Below are 27,085 nucleotides of genomic sequence, written 5' to 3' on the forward strand. Positions count from 1 at the left end.
AGACTATCACTGACCCACCACCAAGCCGGTCATGCTGAACAATGTCACAGGCAGCATAATGTTCTCCACGGTTTCTCCAGACCCTTTCACTTCTGTCACATTTGCTCAGGGTTAACCTGCACTGTGAAAAGCACAGGGTGCCAATGGCGGACCTGTCAATTCTGGTGTTCAATGGGAAATGCCAATTGAGTTCCACAGTGCTGGGCAGTGAGCACAGGGCCCACTAGAGGACATCAGGCCACCCTCATGAAGTCTGTTTCTGATTGTTTGGTCAGAGACTTTCACACCAGTAGCCTGCTGGGGTCATTTCGTAGGGCTCTGGCCAGGCTCAATCCTGTTCCTCTTTGTACAAAGGATGGGTAAAGTACCTCCTACGGCCCTGTCCAGCTCTCCTAGAGTAACTGCCTGTCACTGCCTGTCTCCTGGAATCTCCTCTATGTTCTTGAGAGTGTGGTGGGAGACACCGTAAACCTTCTGGCAGTGGCACGTGTTGATGTGCTATCCTGGAGGTGTTGGACTGCCTGTGCAACCTCTATAGGGTCCAAGCATCGCCTCATGCTACTGGTAGTGACACTGACCCTAGCCAAACTAGTAAGAAAACAGTCAAAAACGTTGAGTAGGGAAAAAAAAGGCCAGTGGCCTCCACCTGTTAAACTATTCCTGTTTTGGAGGTTGTCTCATTGTTGCCCATCTAGTGCACCTGTTGTTAATTTCACACCAAAGCAGCTGAAACTGATTAACAACCCCCTCTGCTACCTAACTGACCAGATCAATATCCCAGAAGATTAAAAAGTGTTCCTTCAATTTTTTGAGCAGTATATTTAATAATATATATATATATATATATATATATATATATATATATATATATATATATATATATATATATATATATATATTTTTTTTTTTTTTAATAAATAAAAAAAGCCTTTAACCACTTTCCCACCGCTCACATTGCTGCTACTGCAGCAATGTGGCTCGTTATCGTCCAGCGACGTAGACCTACGTCGCTGGACTCCTCCCCCTGTAGGCGGCGCTCGCGCAGTTTTCAGTCACCGCGGGAGTCGGGCCAGGGGAGGAGCGGTGGCGATTGCCGCCGCTCTTCCCCGATCGTCGGGGAATCGAGTGAGGAGATCCGCCTGCTTGTGTAAACAGAGCGGGCGGATCTCCTAAGTGACAGGCAGGGACAGATCGGAGTGTTCAGCATAGCTGAACATCCGATCTGTCCTTGTGTCACACAGTCACCTCCCCCCCCCACACGTTAGTAAGCACCAGGCATACATTAACCCCTCCCTCTCCAATAAAATTAACCCCTTCCCTGCCAGTGTCATTTTTACAGTAACGGTGCATATGTATAGCACTGATTACTGCAGTAATGTCACTGGTACCCCCAAAAGTGTCAAAAATGTCAGTCAAGGGTCCGATCTGTCCGCCGCAATGTCGCAGTCCTGCAAAAAAAATCGCAGATCGCCGCCATTACGCGTTAAAAAAAAAAAAAACACCAAAAATGGCAGAAATCTTTCCCTTAGTTAGTAAACGCAATAACCAATCAAAATATGCTCATTGTGATTTTTTTTACCAAACATAGGTAGCAGAAAACAAATTGGCCAAAAATTAACAAAAAATAGATTTTTACTTTTTTTGGGGGGGGGGGGGATTTCATATAAAATTTTTTTTAAAATATTGTTATTTTTTCAAAATAAACGCTCTTTTTCTGTTTATAGCGCATGATCAAAAAATCGCACAGGTGATCAAACACCACCAAAAGAAAGCTCTGTTTGTGGGAAAAAAGGGCGTAAATTTTGTTTGGGTACGGCGTTGCACGACCGCGCAATTGTCAGTTAAATTCGCACAGCGCCGAATCGCAAAAAGTGGCCCAGATGTAAGACAGCAAAATCCTCCGGTAATCAATTTTAGCCTGATATTTGGCCGTGACCTGGCTTTCATTGGCATTGTCCGAACTCCTGTTGTCCTGACTTGAGTTTGTCTGTGCAGCTTTCTGTACATTTATCACCTGCTCTCGGCTTTGATATATGGATTTTTTGACAGCACTTGAACACAACTTTAGCCACGTCTGTGCTGCCTGACCTGGCCTGTGGGATGAAAATAGTAGTAGGCTCAGCTTGCCATGAATACAAACGGGTTATCCAGTTCTTTCAGCTATTAGTACAAAGATAGCCGCTGTATTAAATTATGTTTTGAACCCTAAAAATCAAGTTTTGTTTTTGTTTGAATTTACATATGAAAAAGTACATATGTCTGCCACAGGATATCAAAGGCAAAAGATAAATCTTCATAATAGCAAAGATACAGTAATAATGTAACAATGTTGTGTCTTTTATGAATCCTTGTTTACACTGTCTACAGGTCTTGAAACACTGTGTTTGAATATCACATTCACATCATGTCTTGTCTGTACCATTGACGATCAGAGTGGACAGACCAGTTATTCGGATTTGCTATGGGATTACACTAAAAGGCCCTACCTTGTGCATTAATAGGCTTAACCCTGTAAACTCCAAGTAGGGGTCTGCATGAAAGACAAAAAGAGAAGAAAAGAAAAAGGGATGAGGGAAGAGAACATGAGATTACAGGGATAGTAGTCAAGTATAAAAAATGTTGATAAAGAATGATGCAGGCCTTGCGATTCCTATGAAGAATATTGGATCCATGGTTCTCGCTTTTAGTCAAATTTATTTTATGCAGCAAACTTGTCTGTTTGTCATTAACCATGATCCAATTTACTTTCTGCTTGACAAACTCAGTGGACACTGTTGAACCTTTCCATTTCTTTTGTTTGCTATTGCACGGAATAGAATTCTCCACTTGGGAATCTCCCTATCAAATTTGAGGAATACAGAGGTTTTGGGCAACTTGGGAAGATTCATTTAGGTATAGATCCAAAATATACTTATTTTGGGGCATTGCCATCCCATATGAAACATGGAACCCATCTGGCCACAATAAGAGGATGTGCCTTTGCTATTCTGTACCACTTCAATAGCATCCTATAGTTAGTTAGATTCTATTAAAGTTGTATTATTAAAATCCATGATTAATTATCTGCAATTTCCTGCCTTTCCTGAAGATCTATAGTCTTCCCAATATCCCGCTCCCACAGTGATATGTAGTGTAGTTATGAGTAGGTTTAGTGGGGAAAGTATATACAGTAATTCCCCTACATACGAACGTTCAGCTTGCGAACTCTCAAGAATTCGAACGTGCGCTCGCATGTCCAATCGTGGAAAGCCGGGTATTTTTTTTTTGTTTAATCCAGCGAAAGCTGGGTATTATTTTTGTTTAATCCAGCGAAAGCTGAGTAATTTTTTTGTTTAATCCAGCGAAAGCTGGGTATTTTTTTTGTTTAATCCAGCGAAAACTGGGTATTTTTTCTGTTTAATCCAGCGAAAGATGGTTATTTTTTTGTTTAATCCAGCGAAAGATGGGTATTTTTTCTGTTTAATCCAGCGAAAGATGGGTATTTTTTCTGTTTAATCCAGCGAAAGATGGGTATTTTTTCTGTTTAATCCAGCGAAAGATGGTTATTTTTTTGTTTAATCCAGCGAAAGATGGGTATTTTTTCAGTTTAATCCAGCGAAAGATGGTTATTTTTTTGTTTAATCCAGCGAAAGATGGGTATTTTTTCTGTTTAATCCAGCGAAAGATGGGTATTCTTTCTGTTTAATCCAGCGAAAGATGGGTATTTTTTCTGTTTAATCCAGCGTAAGACGGTTATTTTTTTGTTTAATCCAGCGAAAGATGGGTATTTTTTCTGTTTAATCCAGCGAAAGATGGTTATTTTTTTGTTTAATCCAGCGAAAGATGGGTATTTTTTCTGTTTAATCCAGCGAAAGATGGGTATTTTTTTCTGTTTAATCCAGCGAAAGATGGGTATTTTTTCTGTTTAGTCCAGCGGGCTGAACAAAAAAAAAATGTACAGATCACTGTACCAACACAAGCAATGTTGGTACAGTGATCTCCCACGCTGTGCTATTATCTTCTGATAGGGGGACTCCACCCACGCCAGAACACACTGTTTAGCGCTCCCAGCTATTGTCTGCAACTGCAAGCGCTGATCTTTGTTGGACTTATAAACAAGTTGGACTTACGAAACAGAACGGAACTCAATCGTAAGTAGGTGACTTACTTTATAGTGAAAACTCTCCCTAGACATACAAGTCAGCTTGCATAAAGTCATAGTCAAGGCCAGCTCCTCTGTTTAAAAATCAAAACTCTTTTATTATCCATGGGGAGATTATAATGAGAAAATAAAACTGAACTAATAGCATTTTTCATGTTATTTCCATTTACACCCGATGTTTCTTTTTCTTTAACTAAATCCCAGCCCTAGAATCAATCACCATAGCCCACAATTTGCCCATTCTACAGTTTCCTGCACCATTAAATCTGTCACTAAGACAGAATGGATGGATTAACACCAGGATCCTGACAATATAGGTCTTCATTGATAAAAAGACATTTCTAAGCATATGGGATTTAAGCCTTGTAGGGTCTGGCTAGCCTTAAAGTGCTTCCACTGACAACAGGGTTAAAGCCTGATTCATAGAAAATGTCATTCAGCATGAGTAGTGGGTAGTGTGAGCTCTGATCGTAAGAATGTGTGTTGGCTGAGGTCCTGGACTACCATAGAAAAAAAGTGTGCAGCATTTGGATAATTCTAGCTATTTAAGTTCATGCCCTTTACAATGATTCCCTTTAGACATGAATAGGGATGCGACGGAAAATCTTACTAAAGCATTTCTGGGTCATGTTCGTTTTTCCACATAAAATCCAAGAGTGTTCACGTTTGAGTAACTGTAAACTTAGATCCTCAGTTGTTGGGTGACTATAAGTACAGTGTGTGTGTGTATATATAGTATCTCACAAAAGTGAGTACACCCCTCACATTTTATTAGATCTTTTTTATGTGACTACACTGAAGAAATGACACTTTGCTACAATGTAACAGTAGTGAGTGTACAGCTTGTATAAGGGTCCTTTCATTTGAGCGATCCGATCAGATCCGCCTAAAAAAACTGATCGGATCCCCCATGCATCCCTTTGGGGCAGAGGATGTCAGTGGAGACATGTCCGCTGCCATCCGCATCCGATCCTGTCCGTGAAATCCAGACGGATGGAAAACGTATTTTCCATCCGTCCAGGGGATCGGATCGGATGAGAGCGAACAGGCGGTCTGCTCTCGTCCGATTCCCCCATAGAGATGCACACACAGAGCGGAGAGGGAGCTGTCACCTGGCTGGTCAGCGGGGATCTGTGTATCGATCCCCCGCTGAGTAGCACGGATCCGCCTACGGAGGCGGACCGTGTGAAAGAAACCTAACAGTGTAAATTTGTTGTCCTCTCAAAATAACTCAACACACAACCATTAATGTCTAAACCACTGGCAACAAAAGTGATTACTCTCCTAAGTGAAAATGTCCAGATTGGGCCCAAAGTGTCAATATTTTGTATGGCCACCATTATTTTCCAGCACTGCCTTAACCCTCTTGGGCACGGAGTTCACCAGAGCTTCATAGGTTGCCACTGGAGTCCTTTTCCACTCCTCCATGACGACATCACAAAGCTGGTGGATGTTAGAGACCTTGCACTCCTCCACCTTCTGTTTGAGGATGCCCCACAGATGCTCAATAGGGTTTTTGACTAGAGACATGCTTGGCCAGTCCATCACCTCAGCTTCTTTAGCAAGGCAGTGGTCGTCTTGGAGGTGTGTTTGGGCTCGTTATGTTGGAATACTGCCCTGTGGCCCAGTCTTTGAAGGGAGGGGATCATGCTCTTCTTCAGTATGTCAAAGTACATGTTGGCATTCATGGTTTCCTCAATGAACTGTATCTCCCCAGTGCCGGCAGCACTCATGCAATCCCAGACAATGACACTCTCACCACCATGCTTGACTGTAGGCAAGACACACTTGTCTTTGTACTCCTCACCTGGTTGCCGCCACACACGCTTGACACCATCTGAACCAAATAAGTTTATCTTGGTCTCACCAGACCACAGGACATGGTTCAAGTAACCAATGTCCTTATTCTGCTTGTCTTCAGCAAACTGTTTTATGGACTTTCTTGTGCATCATCTTCAGAAGCGGATTCCTTCTGGGATGACAGCCATGCAGACCAATTTTGACCAATACTGACAGGCTCAGACCATTCAACCCCTTCAACCTCTGCAGCAATGCTGGCAGCACTCATACGTCTATTTCCCAAAGACAAGCTCTGGTTATGACGCTGAGCATGTGCACTCAACTTCTTTGGCCAACCATGGTAAGGCCTGTTCTGAGTGGAACCTGTCCTGTTAAACCGCTGTATGGTCTTGACCACCGTGCTACAGCTCAGTTTCAGGGTCTTGGCAATCTTCTTATAGCCTAGGCCATCCTAATGTAGAGCAACAATTCTTTTTTTTCAGATCCTCAGAGAGTTCTTTGCCATGAGTGACCAGTATGAGAGAGTGAGAGTGATAACACCAAATTTAACACACCTGCTCCCCATTCACACCTGAGACCTTGTAACACTAATGAGTCACATGACAGCCTGGAGGGAAAATGGCTAATTGGGCCCAATTTGAACATTTTCACTTAGGGGTGTACTCACTTTTGTTGCCAGCGGTTTAGACATTAATGGCTGTGTGTTGTTATTTTAAGGGGACAGCCAACTTACACTGTTATACAGGCTGTACACTCACTACTTTACATTGTAGAAAAGTGTAATTTCTTCAGTGTTGTCACATGAAATGATATAATAAAACATTTACAAAAATGTGGGGGGTGTACTCGCTTTTGTGAGATACTGTATATGTATGTGTGTATATATATATATATATATATATATATATATATTTTTTTTTATTTATGTATTGTAAATTAACAACCTGATGAGGCCTACATGAAGATGGCGTCATACTGTGCACAGGTATACAAAATTATACTTGTGTGGCTTTAGAAGTATAGGAAGTGACAATGTAACACTGCGAATATACCATGAACATACAGCTATTTTAATGAGCCCAGTGCTGACTTTACAATGTTACTGTGCTACCATCCTCCATTATTGTAAAGCCCTTTTATGGCTATACCATGAGGCATATACAACATGGCTGTGGGATTTTTATGCACTCTACTCCACATTTCTTCAGTCTATTTTTTAAAATTCTTGTTAAACGGAAATTATTCAAAAATCGTATATAAGCTACATGACTAAAGGTCAGTGTCAAGCCCTTCCTTGTTAAATCTTGCTGCAGTAAACAAACTGAACAAATGAGTAAATAATTGACTTTTACTTTTTAATTTTACATAAAAAAAACACTAAAATTAAGTAATAAAACCTATGTGCGTCCTTTTTGTTGAGAGCAAAATCGCTATTATATATTATCCTCTCATTTTCTTTATAGTATGTTGTAGCCATAGACTGGAAAACGTTTGTCGTTGGTAAAGTGTTAAACTGTGTATTTAAAGATTGTTTAGTATGGCTGACTAGCTATACTATTTTGTACAAGTAGGTTAAAGTTTGGATAAATCACTTGGATTTCCTGTGACAAGCTGTTTACAACCCTCATTGACTTTTCAGTCTATTTAGTGGCACTCTGATTGTATGTTGTGAGTGTTTATATTGTTTACAGTATCCAGCAATGTAATGGTTATGAAAAATTGTCTCTCTAAGGCCCGATTCACACCTATGCATGTTGGTTTTTATGCATTTCTGTAGTGCTTTTTACTATGCTTTCCACGTTTTTTACCATGATTTTTGCAGCGATTTTACTGCGATTTGCGTTTTTTTTATGTTTTTTTTTTTTGTGAAATGTTGTTGGGCGGATTCAAAAGTGCAAAATGCAAATTGCGGCAAAATCACAGAAAAATCACGGTAAAAACGCAATACTTTTGGATACGGCTCCATTGAAGTCTATTACATGCAAAACGGTGCATTTTGCAGGAAAAAAGTCCCCGACCCTTTCCGAGAACTCAGACGCACAAAAATACATTAATGTGAATGTGTGCTAAAGGAACCCATGTTAAAATAAATGAAATGCATAGCTGCAAAAAGCATGAAAAAACGCATTAGTGTGAATCGAGCCTAAGTAACTGTTTTTAGCTTATTTTTATTTTTTTGCTGATTGTCATGATAACGTCTGATAATAGAATATGCTGACTTTAAAGAAAAATTTGATTTGAAGTATATGACTGTATCTTTATTTTTCATTCTTACACTAAGAGAAGAAATATCACCAGAAGTTAAAACATTCTTAAAGCGAAGCTCAACCTTAAAGGGGAATCTCCGCTTGTTTGCTTCCTGCCCCTCTCCGCTGCCACATTTGCCACCTTTCAGGGGGCAGTGGGTACCTATTTTTGACATGTACCCATCCCCACTTCTGGATGGAATGGGCCATTCACAAAGTGCAGCGTGGTTCGTGAATGCACAAAAGGGAACCGGCTGTGAAGTCACAAGGCTTCACTGCCATTTTCCCTTACAAAAAATGGCGACAGCAGGACTCGAGAGCCGATTGAAAAAGCAGCTGGGATGCCGACATCGTGGGATCCCCGGACAGGAAAGTGTCTTAATATTAAAAGTCAGCAGCTACAGTATTTGTAGCTGCTGACTTTAAATTTTTTGGTGTGGGGGCTGGAGCTCTGCTTTAAATTCCTGGGGAAACCCAGTTCACAAGCACTTGGTTCTGCTCAGATCGGTGCAGTGGTTCGCATATAAAAGGAACCATTTTCTGTAAGTGCTGTGTTGTAGCTCCACCTTGGGCTGAAGATGGGTGTTCCTATGAGGGTGCTACACTTGGCACTGAAGCCACTTCCCCCTTTTTATTCTGCAACTCTGCCATCTAACCTTCCAGTCCTGTGCCTTCTCTGCTCTACCCTTCTGCCTTGTACACTGAAGGAAAAACTGAGCCCAGACCCAGCTATACTGGAAAAAGAGACTAGAGTAGTAGCTGTCAACTGGTGGTCTTGTCAATGATGAACTACGAAGATATCTCAATCGTACACTAGACCAGTATACAACCAGGTACTGAAATAACTGGTGGACGAAGCCACAGCAATTAAGTAAACACTATGTTGTCAGCACACCCTAAAGTGGCTCTTCGCCTAAAACAGCTTGTTAAAAATTATGTTTTTTAGCAAGGAACATACATTCAACATGAACAATTATACTACCAAAATGAATATGTGCTGTAAATTGCCTCCAGCATTGTTCCTGATTGTTCTTGCGGGAGGTTGCTGCCATTTTGCTGAAACCCAGAGCCCCTGAACAGCAGTAAATCTTTAGGCTGTCAGCAAATTGGCCTCTACAAATTAAGAAAAGGGCCTAAAAATAGAAAGCAACTGAGCATATGCAGAGCAGAGTAATACTATATTTTAAACAGTATAGGCACCTATTTTTAATGTTTTACATAGCTATACCCGCAAACGGGACCAGCTTGAAGTAATCTAGCAGGACTTCCTTTTCTGACTAAAGTTCTGTTTTAAAGTAATACTAAACTTACAGTATATATTTTTTTTATAAAATAAATGCAGTATGCCGAAATATAACTAGAATGTTTCATATCTCAAGTGCAAGCTTTTTTTGCTGCTCCTGTTTTTAGATGGCTATGTTTGTTCTCCAATCCCCTCCTTTGTACTGTATGTGAATGCAGCCACCTTTTCCTGCTCACCCCTGAGATGGACTACACATCTACCTGCTGACACATTCAGCTCTATGGGAATTGTAGTACACAGAGCAGAGCAAGTGACCAGAAATAACAGCACTGCTCACTCTACACTGGTTGCTGTGAGGTGCATCAGTGGAGGATAGGGAGCATGTACAGGACAAAAAATAGGCCTGAAAACAAAGGTAACAGATTTTTTTTTTTTTTTTGGTTGTAAAGGTAAAAGTTTTTTTTTTTTTTTTACCTTAATTCATTCTCTGCATTAGGTAGAAAACCTTTCATTAGTGGCTCCCCCACTAAATACCTGCCTGAGCCCAATCTAAAACCAGTACTGAGCACATCTGCAGCAGCTCTTCTCCCCTCTCCTCTGTCACCACCTACATCAGCAACCCTGTACCAGCCAGCCACAGGCACTGTACCAGCGAGCCAGTCAGCCACACACACATGCCCTGTACCAGCCAGCCAGCCACAGCCCCTGTGCCAGCCACCCACCCACCATAGGGTGCCATACAGCCAGCCACCCACCAAAGGGTGCCAAACAGCCAGCCACCCACAGGCCCTGTACCAGCCAGCCACAGCCCCTGTGCCAGCCACCCGCCCACAGACCCTGTGCCAGCCAGCTGCCCTCAGCCCCTGTGCCAGTCAGCCACCCACCACAGGGTGTCAGCCAGCCATCCACCACAGGGTGCCAGCCGGCCACCCACCCACCACAGGGTGCCAGCAAGCCAGCCATTAAGCATTCAACAAAAATTAACATGTTCAGTACCAGATTTGTGTCAAAAATTGTCTTTATTTTTCAAAAAACTTTAAATGTACAAAATATCGGCCGATACGATACGTTGTGACCAAAATATCGGTATCGGCCCTGAAAAAACCATATCGGTCTATCCCTAGTTTTTACTACCCTAGTAGAATTGTGTGAACAATAGCAGGCTGAGGCTGAGATTCTTTGCTATGCTGGACAGCAATTCTTTAAATGTTTGGTGGGTTTGGCTCATTATTGTATGCGAGTATGAAATGTGTGTACGTGTTTATGTGAAGGTATGTGTGCTTCCTCCTCTGCTGGTGGGTCATTTTCTGAACAGTACAGCAGGTGTGTACAGCAGGAAGCTGGGAGAGGCTGCTCTGGTATTCTAGACATCTGTAACCAGTATTGTTATTATTCACATTGTGAAGGGATAGGGCAAGGGGAGTGAAAGGGCTCATTTATTATGAGACTCAGGAGATATCGCTATGCATTTTTCATTGTGTAGAAGTGTTTGCTGTGTTTATTTTTGGCCCATATATATATATATATATATATATATATATAAGTATATGGCACACCTACACGGTTAACCATACTCATTTGTACCATATTCATTTGTGCATTTCTGCTAGAGGGAAAAAACTGGGAATATTGTTTCCCGGTGATCATTATGGGCCTGATGTCTGAAAAAGGTAACGATAAAATGGCTTGTTGCTCATAGTATCCAATAAGGTTTTATCTGTCAAATTTCCATTTGAAAATGAAGTGTAGTGGTTGTTATGGGCAACAATTATCACCTGCAGTCTTTGCTAAATACAGTATCTCACAAAAGTGAGTACACACCTCACATTTTTGTAAATATTTTATTATATCTTTTCATGTGACAACACTGAAGAAATGACAATTGGCTACAATGTAAAGTAGTGAGCGTACAGCTTGTATAACAGGGTAAATTTGCTGTCCCCTCAAAATAATTCAACACACAGCCAATAAAGTCTAAACTGCTGGCAACAAAAGTGAGTACACTCCTAAGAGAAATGTACAAATTGGGCCCAAAGTGTCAATATTTTTTGTGGCCACCATTATTTCTCTTTTGTTCATTGACAGACACAGCTCTTCATCTTCTTGACCATGGGGTTATACTGCCCCCTACAGAAGTAGGACACTAGACATGGAAAAAGCTTGAACACCCCTATGGGGCAGTCCCTGGGGGTATACTTCCACTTCCTGCTATAGGTCAGGAGTAAGGATCTAGTTCTATGCTGATATCTGTGGTCCTGGCAATTTTTTCTTTTTACATTGAATTTTTTCCTTTTTTTATTATTTTGTTCCTGTGAGAGCTACAATCAAGTGCTGGAGTGGGCGACGAACTGGATAATATAGATCCTTCGGGTCCCCCCCAGTCCGGCCAGGAAGTGGGTGCAGACCGCAGCTTTCCGCTCGGCCGCGACATAGCCCTATTGGACAGGGGCTGGTCTGCAAGTTAAATGTCTTGTGAGGGCGCATACAAACTTGCTTCCGCCTGAGTCACAGCGTTTCCTCCTGGCTGACAGCACTCACATTACGATGGAGTGGTGTCCTGTCCAGAACGATGCCCACTTTGTTCCTGGTACCTGTTCCCCCACTACCCCTAGAGGGTTTTGGGGTGAACGTGGGGCCCCTCACTGGGATGGTCAAACCCCCGGGTTCCCATCCTTCCCCCCCCCCCCAGCCCCTCTAAAATTTTGGTCACTGTGGGTCTTTGGGCCCCCCACCCCCCCTCTCCTCCCTGGGTGATGTTCTGAGCTGGCTGTTGCCATATGCCCTTAAGGGGGGCTGGTTGAAGTTGCTGCTGACCGGGTTTTCCTGGGGTGCAACAGGGGGTTGAGCAGGGTTCCCGTCCACTCTGGGGGTTGGTGACTAGGGCAGGGATGTCCTTATTGGGCTGGGGGAGCGGATGTTTTAACATCCACAGGTACGCGCCTCACACTGCCAGGTCCGGCCAAAAGTTTAGGCTGCAACTTTGCGGCCTACTCGCTGGAAACTATGTGAGGCGGCCACTGTGAGGGTGGCTGATGCCACTGCCTCCTGTTTAGGCATCCGCCTTCCCCTCCGCTGCCCCTGGGTGATCGGCTCCACTGGGGCTCGCATCCTGGTGGCTGGGCGCCTTCAAAAGTTTAGGCTGCGGCCTACTAGGCCATGCGGCCAAGTCGGGCACTGCCATTGGGGGGGGCAGCCTCAGTGTGTGTAGCTGAAGCCACCACTCTTCTTTTGGGCAACTGCCAGACTAAGGATCCGTACAATTGCGGCTGGGCCTCCACAAAAATGTTGGCCTCCGCCTGCTAGGCCATGTGGTCAGCTTGGCACCTCCCTTGGAAGGGGGAGTGCTGTGGGGGCACTTCATTTTTTTAATGACGGCCTTGCCGCCAGTACCCTGCCTGCGCTTTCACATCACGGCGGGCGGCCCCCTTTTAAGAGGGCTATGTCCTATTATGTCCTCTATGAAGGGCTCGGAGGGCGACCCCCTTGTTTTTTTGTGAGGTCCGATAGGTGGTCCATTGTGGGCCCTTGGCCGGCATCCCCTTTGCGGAATCGCAGTCGGTGGCCCCCCTAATATATTTTCCGGGGTGAGCCTAGTATTTAGCGACCCTACTGGGTCTGCGTCCACGCACCCTGAGTGCTCAGATAGGATGATTCCTCTGCTCTTCTAGCCGTGCTTAAATAGGTGCTGGGGGATGCACGGTTTGTGTCAGTGCGTGAAACTTGAAAAATGGACGTTGCAGCTGAAGCTGCGTCAGGGGCAATGGTTACTTTTGGCACCCACAGGCCCTCCAGAGCAGCAAGGGGGTTTCTCTTTCAGCTTACCTTGACAACATTGTCACAAAACAGTGGGGTTGTCTAAAACGCAGTGGTTGCTAAGCGTTTTTGCTTGCGGTATCCTTATGAGGATTAACTGCATTACAGGTTGACAGTTCCATCTGTAGTGGACTCACCGGTTTCAAGGTCAATTGAGCTACCTTCATTTCCGGTTGAGGAGTCCCAGGCCTTTACAGGTCCAGCTAATAAGAGAGCGGAGGCTCTGGCCTGCCATATGTGGCTGGTTCTGCGATGGCCGGTAATTACTATTGCCCTGGTGTCGCAAACTCTGACCGAGTGGGCTAAGCTTTTACACCGGGACCTGGAGGAGAAGCAGCTCCCCTTTGCCTTGGTGGAGCTGGTGGATCAGTTGGTCCAATGGCTACAGTTTGTCTGTGATGCCTCTTTGGATGCTGCTCCCCTGCTTCTAGACTGTCTGTCCCAGCAGTGGTCCTGCGGCACATTATCTGGCTGAAATTCTGGTCTACAGATCAGGCTTCCAAGAAGGCCTAGTCTGATCTTCCATTCATGGGGGATCACCTGTTTGGAGCTTCCTTGGATGATGACATTAAGGGCTTCACAGGGGAAAAGAGTAATCTTCTTCCAAAGGCTTCCAGGGGTAAAGAGTCGTCTCGCAGATGGGGACTTTCCCTTTTGGCTCACAAGCGAGTTTTCCATCTCTCAGGGTCTCAAGACAAGGGACCTAAGCCCTTTCTGGCCTCTGCTGGGGGTTCCAAAAAGTCTTGGGTCGGGCAAACCATGAGCACTTCTTTAGCGAGGCAGTGGTCGTCTTGGAGGTGTGTTTGGGGTCGTTATCATGTTGGAATATTGCCCAGTCTCCAAAGGGAGGGGATCATGTTCTGTTTCAGTATGTCACAGTACATGTTGGCATTCATAGTTCCCTCAATGAACTGTAGCTCCCCAGTGATGGCAGCACTCATGCAGCCCCAGACCATGACACTCCCACCACCATGCTTGACTGTAGGCAAGACACACTTGTCTTTGTATTCCTCACCTGGTTGCCACCACACATGCTTAATACCATCTGAACCAAATAAATTTATCTTGGTCTCATCAAACCACAGGACATGGTTTCAGTAATCCATGTCCTTACTCTGCTTGTCTTCAGCAAACTGTTTGCGGGCTTTCTTTTGCATCATCTTTAGAGGAGGCTTCCTTCTGGGACGAAAGCCGTGCAGACCAATTTGATGCAGTGTGCGGCATTTGTTCTGAGAACTGACAGGCTGACCCCCTCACCCCTTTAACCTCTGCAGCAATGCTGGCAGCACTCAACTCCTTTGGTACACCATGGCGAGGCCTGTCCTGAGTGGAACCTGTCCTGTTAAACCGCTGTATGGTCTTGGCCATCGTGCTGCAGCTCAGTTTCAGGCTCTTAGCAATCTTCTTATAACCTAGGCCATCTTTATGTAGAGCAACAATTTTTTTTTTTCAGATCCTCAGAGAGTTCTTTGCCATGAGGTGCCATGTTGAACTTCCAGTGACCAGTATGAGAGAGTGAGATAACTCCAAATTTAACACACCTGCTTCTCATTCACGCCTTGTAACACTAACGAGTCTCATGACATCGGGGAGGGAAAATGGCTAATTTGACATTTTCAATTAGGGGTGTACTCACTTTTGTTGTCACTGGTTTATACATTAATGGCTGAGTGTTTTTACAGTATTTTGAGGGGACAGAAAATTTACACTGTTATACAAGCTGTTTACTCCACTACTTTACATTGTAGCAAAATGTCATTTCTTCAGTGTCGTCACATGAAAAGATATAATAAAATATTTACAAAAATGTGAGGTGTGTACTCACTTTTGTGAGATACTGTATGTTCTGCTAAATTGAATGTAAACCCTAAATCTAATTATGAGTGTTTGGCATCATGTATCACTGTATATAGTTTTCTTAAGAAAATCATTTTATGTGAATCTGTTGGAAGGCTCCATTCACACATGCTGTGGCCACGGCTCACAGCATGGTGTCCGGTGCATCCCTGTTCACCGATTCAGGTGCGAATCAGGTCCAAATTTTCGCCCATATTCCATGACTACCAGAAGGCCGTCACTGATTTTTATTTTTTTATTTTTTGGGAGGTGTGTATGGTTTGCTCATAAATAGCTTTTTACAGCAGCTTTTGTTAGGGGAAATCGGCTGGGGAAAAAAGTGTACTTTTCTTTTTCCATGGAAGGTCTGCTTTAAACCTGCTTACATTTTTTAATTTTTTGGACAGAGTTGGTTAGAGTTCAAACACCTGACTAGTTTTTATTGGTGCCTTTAACTTGATTGGAGTAATTTCCCCTTGCTTTTCAGTACCTTCAACATTAGAATAGGAAATAATGGGGAACTAGTATCATTGGAACTAGAAGACACTCATGGGCGTCCGCAGAACTTTTTTTTTTGGGGGGAGGCATCATTTTAAGGTCAGCCATACTCTACCCCTTTTCGTCAATGTCTTGAAGGGAAGGATCTTAGTGATTATGTTCGTTTAGAGTATTTATTTTTAAAGGGGAAACGGCAGAATTTATTTTTAAAGCGTTTGTTAACCTAAAAAAAAAAAAATATTGATCCTGTTCCCTTAAAGCATGTTATACAGCACTGTGCTGTGTAATTTGGCCCCTTCTATCACCTAAAATACCTGGCTGATCCTGCCTGGTTATGTCCTCTCCTCTGTAAACTGACCATGGTATATCATGCCTGCTGAGCCCTGACACCGTGGCCATTCTGCGTGCCTCCAACATCCGCAGCCCTTCTGTCCCCCTCTGTTCTCTCTCCCCCCTCCTGTATCAGTGCTTGCCCCTTCCCCTCCTGCTGTTGAAGTTTCTTTTAAAATTTCATATCCTGTCTACAGTCTGTTTAATAATCTTGTGTGCCCCTGTGTTTGTGTTTTATAAAAATAAATCACTGGAACAGGTAGTAAGTAGAATTCATCCAATTGGGAACACAAACATTAAAAATAAATAATAACAAAATATTATATAATAATAAATATATAAATTATAATAAAAACTGAGGTTCTAACTGTTCTCTTCTCTAATACAACATTGGTTGGAGATCATTTTTAATATAAAGGTTCTTAATGAGGAACTTAGGATCCCCCACAAACACTTATCTCTTTCAATGACTTATCCCCAATAAACATACTTGGAGACCCAGTAGTGTTTTGGTGGGATCCGCCATGCTTCTGCACACAGGGTTCCATGCCACTATTTTTCTCTGAGACATCAGGATGCCAGCGCCCCGATGACAGGCATATGCTCTGGTGTGTCATCCGGGGGAGCCCGCAAGCACCAGGAAGCAAGAGCCCTAGTCCAATAGCGTGGTGCTGCGCATGCGCAATAGAATAATCCATGGCCCTCATGCGTGCTGTGGGTATCCCTGAAGGCAAGAGAAATGTAATTTTCCCTAGGTGATAATCCAAAATGTAGAGGGGAAGATTTCCCCCCCACCCCCAAAAAAAAAAAAAACAAATATTAAAAACATTTTTGATTTAAAGGTAAGTTGAAGGTATAAGATGCCGAAATGTGGCAAAGGAGGAGGAAGGTCTACTTTAACTCTCTGTACATGTTTGCATCTCCACACAAGAGCAAGGAAAGATCCTGTTGTCCATAGTAACTGTCAGGTTCCAATTGTCATTTATATAGTCCAGGTATGAAAATGAATCAAGGTTTGTGATTGGGTGTAACTGGAAACAAGAAGTGTTCCATTGGCACATTCTTCATGCATGGGATTGTATTATTGTAGAAAAAAAATCACAGTCCGGTGTGTTTTTTTTTTTTTTAAATGAAACAATCTTTTTCCCATAGCATACTTTTAATAAATCTACCTTGTAGGTGTCAAAGGCACAATCTCCTGTGGCTCATGGAAACCTTCCAACCAGAAATTCTTTTTTTTATATAGTGGAGTGGTAAATTACAGTGTGACATATCGCAGTACAAAGCTGAGTGAGGCAAAGTAGTAATGAACTAGTGCAATTTTGAGAACATACTGTATATGTTGGGCAGTCATTAACTGTGTGTATGCAAGTGCCTTTAAACTTTTAAATAGAATAGAGGTAGGTAGCTAAAAAGTAAGTGGACAGATAGAAAGTTACACGTCTGTTCTGAGTGGCCTTCTCCTGGACACCATTAGCATAAAAATGGTGGCCATCTCACTGACCCTATTAGTACATAGATGGTGGCAATCTCATAGACCTCATTAGTATATAGATGGTGGTCAAAACACTGAGGGCAGGATGACCGGAATATAATATTTGACACATGTAATTTTTGACAAGATTTCACAGCTCCCAGACTGTCATTTTACAGTCCCCAACATCTGAAAATCAAATTTTGCTTTGCACTTGAGATGAATCTGGCTTTTCCTGAGCAGCAATCCAAAAAAACATAGACTGTTGGTGAGCCCTGAAAATTAAATTAAGAGCTTTTATATTAAAGGAAATCAAAGTAATCTAGGGCTGAGTTGCCTGGAAGCTCAGTAGGGGGAAATATAGATGCAGCTAAATGTGATTAAAGTGAACCTGTATGTTTGTTAAAAAAAAAAAAAAACCCATTAAGCTAAGAAAACACATAGCTGAATCTTAAGCGGTTGATTTATAGCTTCTGTTTCAGGCTTTATACCTTTTGGCACTCTCTGGATCCCTATGCAAATAGTGGCTTGTTTGAAGGTGCCAATTGTTTGTATATTTATATAATTCTTTATTATTAATATTATAGTATATGGAGAAAGATCCCTAGAGCTCCTGGCAGCACTGGGGGAATCAAGACTGAACTAGAATGCCCACAGCTTATGCTGTTCAGTTTTTTGTTTTTTTTTTTAACGCAGTAATAAACCCTTAAAAAAAAGTATTTTATTGCATCTTACCAAATCTTAAATGTATTATTATACAGGATTTATATAATGCCAAAAGTTTGCACAGCACTTTACAACATGAGGGCAGACAGTACAGTTATATATAAAATTCAATACTGGAGGAACCAGAGGGTCCTGCTCGTTAGAGCTTACAATCTAGAAGGGAGGGTCAAGTGATACCAAAGCTAATAACTGTGGGGAATGAGCTGATGGAGAAAATAAACGTACAGCTGTTAGGCAGGGGCAGGATAGGCTTCTCTGAAGAGATAGGTTTTCAAGGATCGTCTAAAAGAAAACAGAGTAGGAGATAATCGGATACATTGGGGTAGGGAGTTCCATAGGATTGGTTACACTCTGGAAAAGTCTTAGGGGCAAGCATGGGAGGAGGTGACGAGAAAGCTAGAGAGCAGGAGATCTTGGGAGGTTTGAAAAGAATGATTAGGTTGGTATTTTGAGACTAGGCTAGTGATGTAGCTGGGGGCAGAGTTGTGGATGGCTTTGTAAGTTGTTAGTATTTTGAATTAAATTTGTTGGGTGAGCGGAAGCCAATGGAGGGATTGACAGAGAGGAGTAGCATACACGGAGTGGTTGATAAGGTGGGTGAGCCTGGTAGCAGCATTCATGATGGAATGAAGGGGGATAGCCTATGTTAAAAGTAAGCCAATGAGAAGGGAGTTGCAGTAGTTGAGGCGAGAGATGACTAAGGAGTGAACTAGGAGCTTTTAGATGTCAATGGGTAGAAAGGGGTGTATTTTGGAGATGTTGTGGAGGTTGCTGCAAGATCTGGACAGTGATTGAACGTGGGGCCTAGAGGATAATTTAGAGTTCAGGATTACACCTAGAACCTTGGCATGCGGGGATGGACTGATAATTTTGTCATCAATCTTGACAGAGAGATTAGGGGAAGGGACACATGGGGGAGGAAAAATTATGAGCTTGGTTTTGGATAGAATGAGTTTGAGAAAGTTGTGTGACATCCAGACTGATATGTCGGTTAGTAAATGAGTGATACTTGAGGAGACTGAGGGATTGAGGTGAGGGGTAGAGCGATAAATGTGGGTGTCGTCGGCATAGAGATATTGGAAGCCATGGGAGGCTATCAGCTGACCCAGGGAGAAGGTTTAGATCGAGAATAGGAGAGGTCCAAGAACAGAAACTTGGGGGACCCCAACAGAGAAAGGAAGGGGGAGGAGAAAGTAGAATTTTAAGTAACGCTAAAGGTGTGGTTGGATAAGTAGGAAGAGAACTAGCGAAGAGTACAGTCATGGAGACCAAAACCAAGTTTTTTTTTTTTGAGGAGGGGGTGGTCAACCGTATCAAAGGCAGCAGAAAGGTCCAGGAGTAGAAGTGCAGAATAGTGTCCATTGTTTTTTGTTAGTAGTAGATCATATGTTATTTTTAGGAGGGCAGTTTCTGAGGGGTGTTGATGGCGAAATTCAGACTGAAGGGGGTCAAGAAGGTTATTATCGACGAGGTGGTTGCTCAGCCAGTTGTAGACCAGATGTTCAAGGTGTTTGGATAAAAAGGGGAGCAAGGATATGGGGCGTAGATTGTTAAGATTGGTGGGGTCTAGTGAGGGCTTTTTAAGTATGGGGGTAACTAGTGCATTTTTTAGAGAGTTGGGGAAGATACCATAAGAGAGGGAGAGATTGAATATGTGGGTTAGAGAGTGTAGGATAGAGCCAGAGGGTGAACGTAGCATTTGCGAGGTAACAGGATCCAGAGGGCAGGTGGATAGCTGGATGTTAGCATGAAGTTTAGCAACCTAGTCTATAGTGGTGGGGTTGAATGAGGGAAGTAATAATTTTACCTGTGGGCATGGAGTGTTACGTTTGGAAGGTATCTGTACAGCGGAGCTCTCCTTACGAATTGTAACAATCTTATGTTTTAAGTGATTGGCGATCTCCTGGGCAGTGAGTTAGTAAGTGGGTGGAGGCAATGGAATACTAAGTAGAGAGTTGAAGGTAAAGAGGAGTTGACAGGGACGGGATGATAAAAGTTGTAGGGGTCGGGGCCTAATTCTGCGTGTAGTGAGGGGGGCCAGTGTTTCCAGAAAGGATGACAGGGAACCGTTGTAGACAGAAGTGGCAAGGTTGGCGCGGGACAGGGGTGATTTTTTGTCATAGAGGTGGTCAGTAGCAGAGAAGGGTTGAGATTGCAAAAGTTTCTACAGGTAACTGTTAGGTGTTTAGAGGAGAGGGAGAGAGTGAAACTATTCAGGTGGAGGTCAAGGATAGTTGGAGAGGTTGCACATTGAAGTACAGTGCATTGATGGTAGAAAAGAAGGATGTTGCCGTCAGAGTGAGTAGAAGCATGTATCCATTGCTTCAGGTCTAAGGAGGAGGTTAGACTGAGAAGTTTGGAAGAAGCAGGAGTGTTAGTATTAACAGGGACGTTAAAGTCACAGAGAATGATTGTGGGGATTTCAGAAGAGAAAAAGTAGGGTAGCCAGGCAGAGAAGTCATCAAGAAAGGTTGATATCGGTCCAGGGGGCCGGTAGATCACAGCTATCCTTGGAGAAACTGGAGAGAAAAGACAAATGAAGTGTGCCTCAAATGAGAAGAGCGACAGAGAGGGAGGTGGGTGACAGACCTGAAAGGTGCTATGTGGGGATAGGATTCCCACTCCCCCTTTGATCCACTGGGTCTGGGGGAGTGAGTCCAGACAAAACCACCATGGGAAAGGGCAGCAGAAGATACAGTGTCGGATTAATGAAGCCAGGGTTCAGTCATGGCGAGTAGATTAAATGAGTAAGCAATAAAGAGGTCATTGAAAAAGGTGAATTTGTTACAGACAGAGCGGGCATTCCAAAGGGCGCACGAGAAGGGGAGTCTGGTCTTGGGACGAAGAGGAATGGGAACTAAATTGTGTGGATTGCAGCTGCTGCCAGAGGGGGCCGGGTGATGGGTGCATTGGGTACAGTTAAATGATGGAGGCCCAGGGTTTGGGGATATATCTCTAGCAGTTAGGAGAAGCAGAAGGGTGAGGGAGTGTTATTTATATGAAGGGACATGCCCTAGTGCCCTGGAGATTTTATTAGTATATGGATTTAGAATTAGCAGGAGTTGGTGATGTAATAGGGAGAGGACAAAAGTGAGGGAGTTATATATAAGCTGTTTTTCACAGTATTTTCCTGTCTACTTTCACTTTGTGCAATTTCTAAAGTGCAGAGTCGGAAGTGTTTTCCCTTCTAGAAAGAACCCCAGGAGCAAATGTGCCTTCCCCATAAGGGATGCTTAGTTTTACAGTGTTAGAGATGTGGGTGGGTGATTTCCAATTAACTAACCAGGAGGTAATAAAGGATGGATGTCTAAACAGAGCGCCGATTTTCACTTCAGCAACAAACTTACAAGAGGGCACTAAAGATAAGAACAGGCCATCATTTTAGTTAAGACATTAGGGAGAAAATAAAGCAGTGCAATTTGAACTGGTCTACAGATGGTTAAGCAAAATATCACATACCTGAGTTAGGCCCCTTTCACACATGCTGTCCGTTTGTCCGTTTTTCATCCATCTGTTGACGGATGAAAAAAAACGGACATCAATGTATCTCTATGTAAAAACGGATGATCATCAGTTAACATCCGTTTTCATCCACGTCAATGTCCATTTTTTTGAATGGATGAATGCCCTATTTTTCATCTGTCAAAAAAACGGATCGGACGAAAAAACAGATGAAAAAACAGACCGACAACTGACGAAAAATGGATACATTTTGAAGTGACTGAACTGATGAACTGAACGGACCATATGTGTGAAAGGTGCCTAATACACAAACATAAGGAAAGCAGTTTCAGTATTTAAGTTATGGGTGGAATTGCAGCAGCAGCAAGGACATATTTAGTGGCTGAATTACTTTTCCTTTTTGAGGCATTTTACCTAGAAATAAAAAATAAAGCAACCATTACATGTCAGGTTCATGCACAAGAATTATTATAGGTAGTTTTTTTTTTATGCCTAGCATAAATTTCCTGGAGCTGCCAACTCCCTCTAGTGAGTGTCTGACCAAAAACGTATCAGAGGAAACCTTCCAGCTGCCTCTTCCTCTCTGCTCAGGTAGGTTGTGTCAGGGTGCCAGGAAACCAGACCACACAAAGATGCAAGTAAAATAAAGCAGCTTATTAATGCAACAATAATAAACACACAGCAAGAGAGAGGAGTGAAAACAGGAACAGCTGGGTCAAGTTAGAAAACGGGTATTCATCCAAGCCAGGATCGAGTCCAGGGGTGGGTGGTCATCCAAGCCGGGATCTAGTCCAGGAGCGAGTAGTCTGTCGTAGCCGGGTCGTATGCCAATGCAGGATCGAGAGCCAGGAAGGTCTTCAGCCAAGCCAGGTCATGCACAGAAGACTGCTAGCAGTAATGCACCTTGAAGGGCAAGGTCTGCAAGCCATCAGGTGATATATATAGTCAGGTGTGCAACATCATCACAGAGCGACGCCCAGGCAGCAGACTAGTGATGATGCAAATAGAGTTTATAAGAGACAGCAGTCTGCACATGGCTAAGATGGCTGCCAAAAGAAAGGCAAGGTAAGACCTTGACAGGTAGAGGGAGGAGGCAGCTTCTCCTGTCTGTCTCCTTCTGTAAAGCATCTTTATAGACAGTTATCAGAAGAAGTCAGCCCAGTGTGTAGATCTGCAGCTGGTCAGACCAGGCAGAGATCTGAAACCAAATTTGTAGCCAAAATATTAGTTTATAGGTCACAAAAACCATAATGTTCCTGAAACAATCAGTGACTTTCCGTTTTCTGATGCATGTCAAAAATGTTTCTCGACATAAGCACAATCCACCTTAACAGAACAGATAGACCTGTTTGAGGTCTGTTTCTATTTCAGAATGAAATAAAAATGAGCGCTGGTCTGCACCTGAGGGATTGTGGCAGTTTTCCATATAGAAGACTGCTGCAGATTCCCTCCAGGTGTGACCTAGTCATATGGGATGTGAACTATCAGTAGACATCTCGCATTCTTCTCTCTGCTCATGTAGTGCTCTTCTCTCTGCTCGTGCAACGCTTCCTGCACTCTAAGCTGAGGAGGATGGGGTGGGAAGAGACAGGCAGAGAGATCAGAGCAAGCAGCTCCAGCTCTCTGTGCTTGCTCCCCTTTTGTTAGGAGCAGTATCTCCACCATATTGTAAGTTTAGAAGAGTCGTGCAAACATTGTGCTTGCTCAGCTTTTTGTTAAAGAGGAAGTAAACCCTCCTCTGCAACTTGTACCTATAGGTAAGCCTATGATAAGGCTTACCTATAGGTACTGTAAATATCTCCTAAACATGTACCGTTTAAGAGATATTTACTTTGCATGTAGCCAGTGATATCACTGGTTCATGCGCTCTGAAGGAACGACCGCTGGTGCCATTCCTTCAGAGCCCCGTGCCGTGACCTTCGGCTCCCGTAAGCATGAGCGGGAGTTACGTCATCATGGCTCCAGCCAATCAGTTGGCTGGATGCCGCAAACCCAGAAGAAGGGCGACAGAACACATCACCCATGAGACAGGTGTGCGGTCGGCACTGCGAGGCTTCGTTCTAAGGTAAGTATTTCATAATGAGCTAGTATGCGATGCATACTAGCTCATTATGTGTTTGTCTTTCAGGTGTTCGTTTTAAAAAAAAAAAAAAAATTCTGAGGTTTACAACCTCTTTTATTCCCCCCCAGTGTGTTGTTTACAGTATTTGGTTCATGTCAAGTGTGCTTCACATGGTGCGCCAAAACAGTATAAAAAAAAAAATAGTTTATCTGGCGCCTTATGTTTTGATGCACTTGGAATTTATTTAGCTGGTTCAAACTGAAAGTTTAGTTGTGCTTTAGAACCCAAACTGTATGCCAATGAGCATTCTTTTTTATTTATAACTGATCGATGTTACAGGCAGACAACGCAAAATAAGTCTACTGAGCAAATCCTGCTAGATTCTAACCCAGTTGTACTGTTTTGCATGCAGCTGTGTTGATTTGGGGCTTTGGATTTTCTTAGACTGACCTGGAGCGATCTCTGTAAGATCAATCAGGACCACACAGCTCCTCTATTTGTGTGAAATGATGAATTAGTCAACCGCAGGGAGGTCATGGGGATTTCTGGCTTTCTTTGCACAAAGATTCTCTATTTCTGCTCCAGAATTGTGCGGCTTCAATTTATACCCAATCATCTCTAATTATGACAGCTGTTTTGTTTTCTGCTGTGTAATTTGACATGAATAAAATGACAGGTTTAGGAATTGGGAGGCTGCAGTGCAATAATATTACGTGTGTTGACAGCAAGGATGGATGAAAGCTCTGAATTCAGCCAGTCCCGCATGTACTGTACAAATGTGGCTATTTTTTTTATGTTTGGCCAAAGATGTTAAAACCAATGAAGACCTATGGGAACAAAAATTCAGTATCTTCTGCAAAAATAAAAGCAGGTTCAAACTATCAACACCACCACAGTACTATATGTAGTGGGCCCTACTACAATTCGGTGGTGGTAGGTACCTTATTGTACTGTGTATAAGGTCTAGGTGTGCAGTGTTGTTTTTCCCTGTACCATAGCCGGCTACGTGATAACTGTTGTGAGAAAATGATTTCTATCAGGATATGCGGATTCTTCATATCCTGATAATGCCCTTTGATGTTCGTCAGGGCTGTGCTGACCAATTGTGCTGTTGAATAAATGTTGAAAATAAAAAGAATTAAAAAAAAAAAAATAAATAAATTAAAGCAGGATCTCATTGGGGGTTCTTCTATTGAAGAGGTAAAGAAACATTCTGCCATGAACCTTACAGGGAAAGGGGGATGCTTGAGCTGAGTTAGGGTGGCTTCACACCGCCCCAATGCTGTCCTACTCCGCTGTGGGCAAAGCACAGCTAATCAGTGGTTTTTGTGTGCATTAGCTGAGCTTTCCCATAAAATTCTCTGAGGTCCAGTGGGCTTGGCGAGTTTTCAGAAAGCGCACCAAAGATGCAGCATGCAGGAATTTTCTGAAACTGCGCCATCACAGCAGGGCAGTGTGAAGCCGCTCTTCGTAATGGAGTCTTATATTTTTGGCCCCTTTCATACTGGAGGGCTTGTTTCATGTTTGTCCAGGGCGACAAAAGTGCATGAAAACTATTCCCTATTAAATCCTATGTAACTGTTCACACTGGTGTGCTGCGCTTGGAAAAGTCCTGCATGCTGCATCATGGTGCAATTTTTCAAAAGCGCACTTAAAAGTAACCTTCCATTGTAAGTCAATGAAAATGCATCAAAAGCACATCAGTGTGAAAGGGCCCTAAGCTGCTCATTAGTGCATCAGTGTGAAAGGGCCCTAAGCTGCTCAATAGTGCATCAGTGTGAAAGGGCCCTAAGCTGCTCAATAGTGCATCAGTGTGAAAGGGCCCTAAGCTGCTCAATAGTGCATCAGTGTGAAAGGGCCCTAAGCTGTTCAATAGTGCATCAGTGTGAAAGGGCCCTAAGCTGCTCAATAGTGCATTAGTGGGAAAGGGCCCTAAGCTGCTCAATAGTGCATCAGTGTGAAAGGGCCCTAAGCTGCTCAAAAGTGCATCAGTGTGAAAGGGCCCTAAGCTGCTCAATAGTGCATTAGTGGGAAAGGGCCCTAAGCTGCTCAATAGTGCATCAGTGGGAAAGGGCCCTAAGCTGCTCAATAGTGCATCAGTGTGAAAGGGCCCTAAGCTGCTCAAAAGTGCATCAGTGTGAAAGGGCCCTAAGCTGCTCAATAGTGCATTAGTGGGAAAGGGTCCTAAGCTGCTCAATAGTGCATCAGTGTGAAAGGGCCCTAAGCTGCTCAATAGTGCATCAGTGTGAAAGGGCCCTAAGCTGCTCAATAGTGCATCAGTGTGAAAGGGCCCTAAGCTGCTCAATAGTGCATCAGTGTGAAAGGGCCCTAAGCTGCTCAAAAGTGCATCAGTGGGAAAGGGCCCTAAGCTGCTCAATAGTGCATTAGTGGGAAAGGGCCCTAAGCTGCTCAATAGTGCATCAGTGGGAAAGGGCCCTAAGCTGCTCAATAGTGCATCAGTGGGAAAGGGCCCTTTACAGTATATAAAATCTATCTAAACTCCCTGGAAACCTGTTGCCACTGAATGGTGGGTGGGGGGGGGGGGGATAATAGGGGGGTGGAGCTAGTTTTAGGTACAGAAGCCTCCAGTGACCAAGTTCCAGGTATTTTATACATACTTGCATTGGTCCAGCTCAGCCCAGCGCATATAGTGTGAAAGGGCTCTTAATACTGTTAAACACCTGGATAGTATCAAACTGATGAGCAAAATGCATACCCAAGGTTCACCGTCAGTGGAAACCACATGTCTAAACAACCAGTAGATGGATACAGGTAGCTGAAGTTCTTAGCATATCTTAGGAGATATCTCATGAAAAGGGAGGCTCGGGAGAGTGGTGCCAAACCAGACTTTTACAGAAAACATTGAGAATTGGATATTCCTTTAGCTGCCTATAAATCTCTGGCTCTATTGATAGCTTGCAATGCATTTTCCCTTAAGTTATGCATTTTTTTTCAGCATGATCAATTTGAATTACCCTGGCTCACTTTAAAGGGGTTGTAAAGTCAGAAAGGTTTTTTATCTTAATGCGTTCTGTGCATTAAGATAAAAACCCTTGTATGTGCAGCAGCTTCCCTCAGGCCCCCTAATACTTACCTGATCCCCCCTCTCTACCCAGCGATGTCCACAAGTGCCTAAGCCATCCGGGACTCTCTCTCCTGATTGACTGAGACACTGCAGTGGCGCTGTTGGCTCCCCCTGCTGTCAATCAAATTAAGCCAATCAGGAGAGAGAGAGGGAGGGAGGCGTGGCCGAATGGCAGCTCCATGTTGGAATGGATACACGGAGCTGCAGCTCGGCTCAGGTGCCCCCATAGCAAGCTGCTTGCTGTGGGGGCACTCAACAGGAGGGAGGGACCAGAAGCTCCAGCCAGGGCCCCAAGAAGAGGAGGATCTGGGCTGGTCTGTGCAAAACAACTGCACAGAGTAGGTAAGTATAATATGTTTGTTATTTTGA

The 27,085-nt window shown here is 43.4% G+C and overlaps 1 protein-coding gene across 3 annotated transcripts in view; it reads left to right on the forward strand.

The window, feature by feature from the left end:
• Window positions 1–27,085, forward strand: part of SGMS1 (sphingomyelin synthase 1) — a 364,196-nt gene that overhangs the window by 98,995 nt on the left and 238,116 nt on the right. The window lies entirely within an intron of this gene.

Source organism: Pelophylax lessonae (genome assembly GCF_965119305.1).
Source record: "Pelophylax lessonae genome assembly, chromosome: 9".
Taxonomy (NCBI): Eukaryota; Metazoa; Chordata; class Amphibia; order Anura; family Ranidae; genus Pelophylax; species Pelophylax lessonae.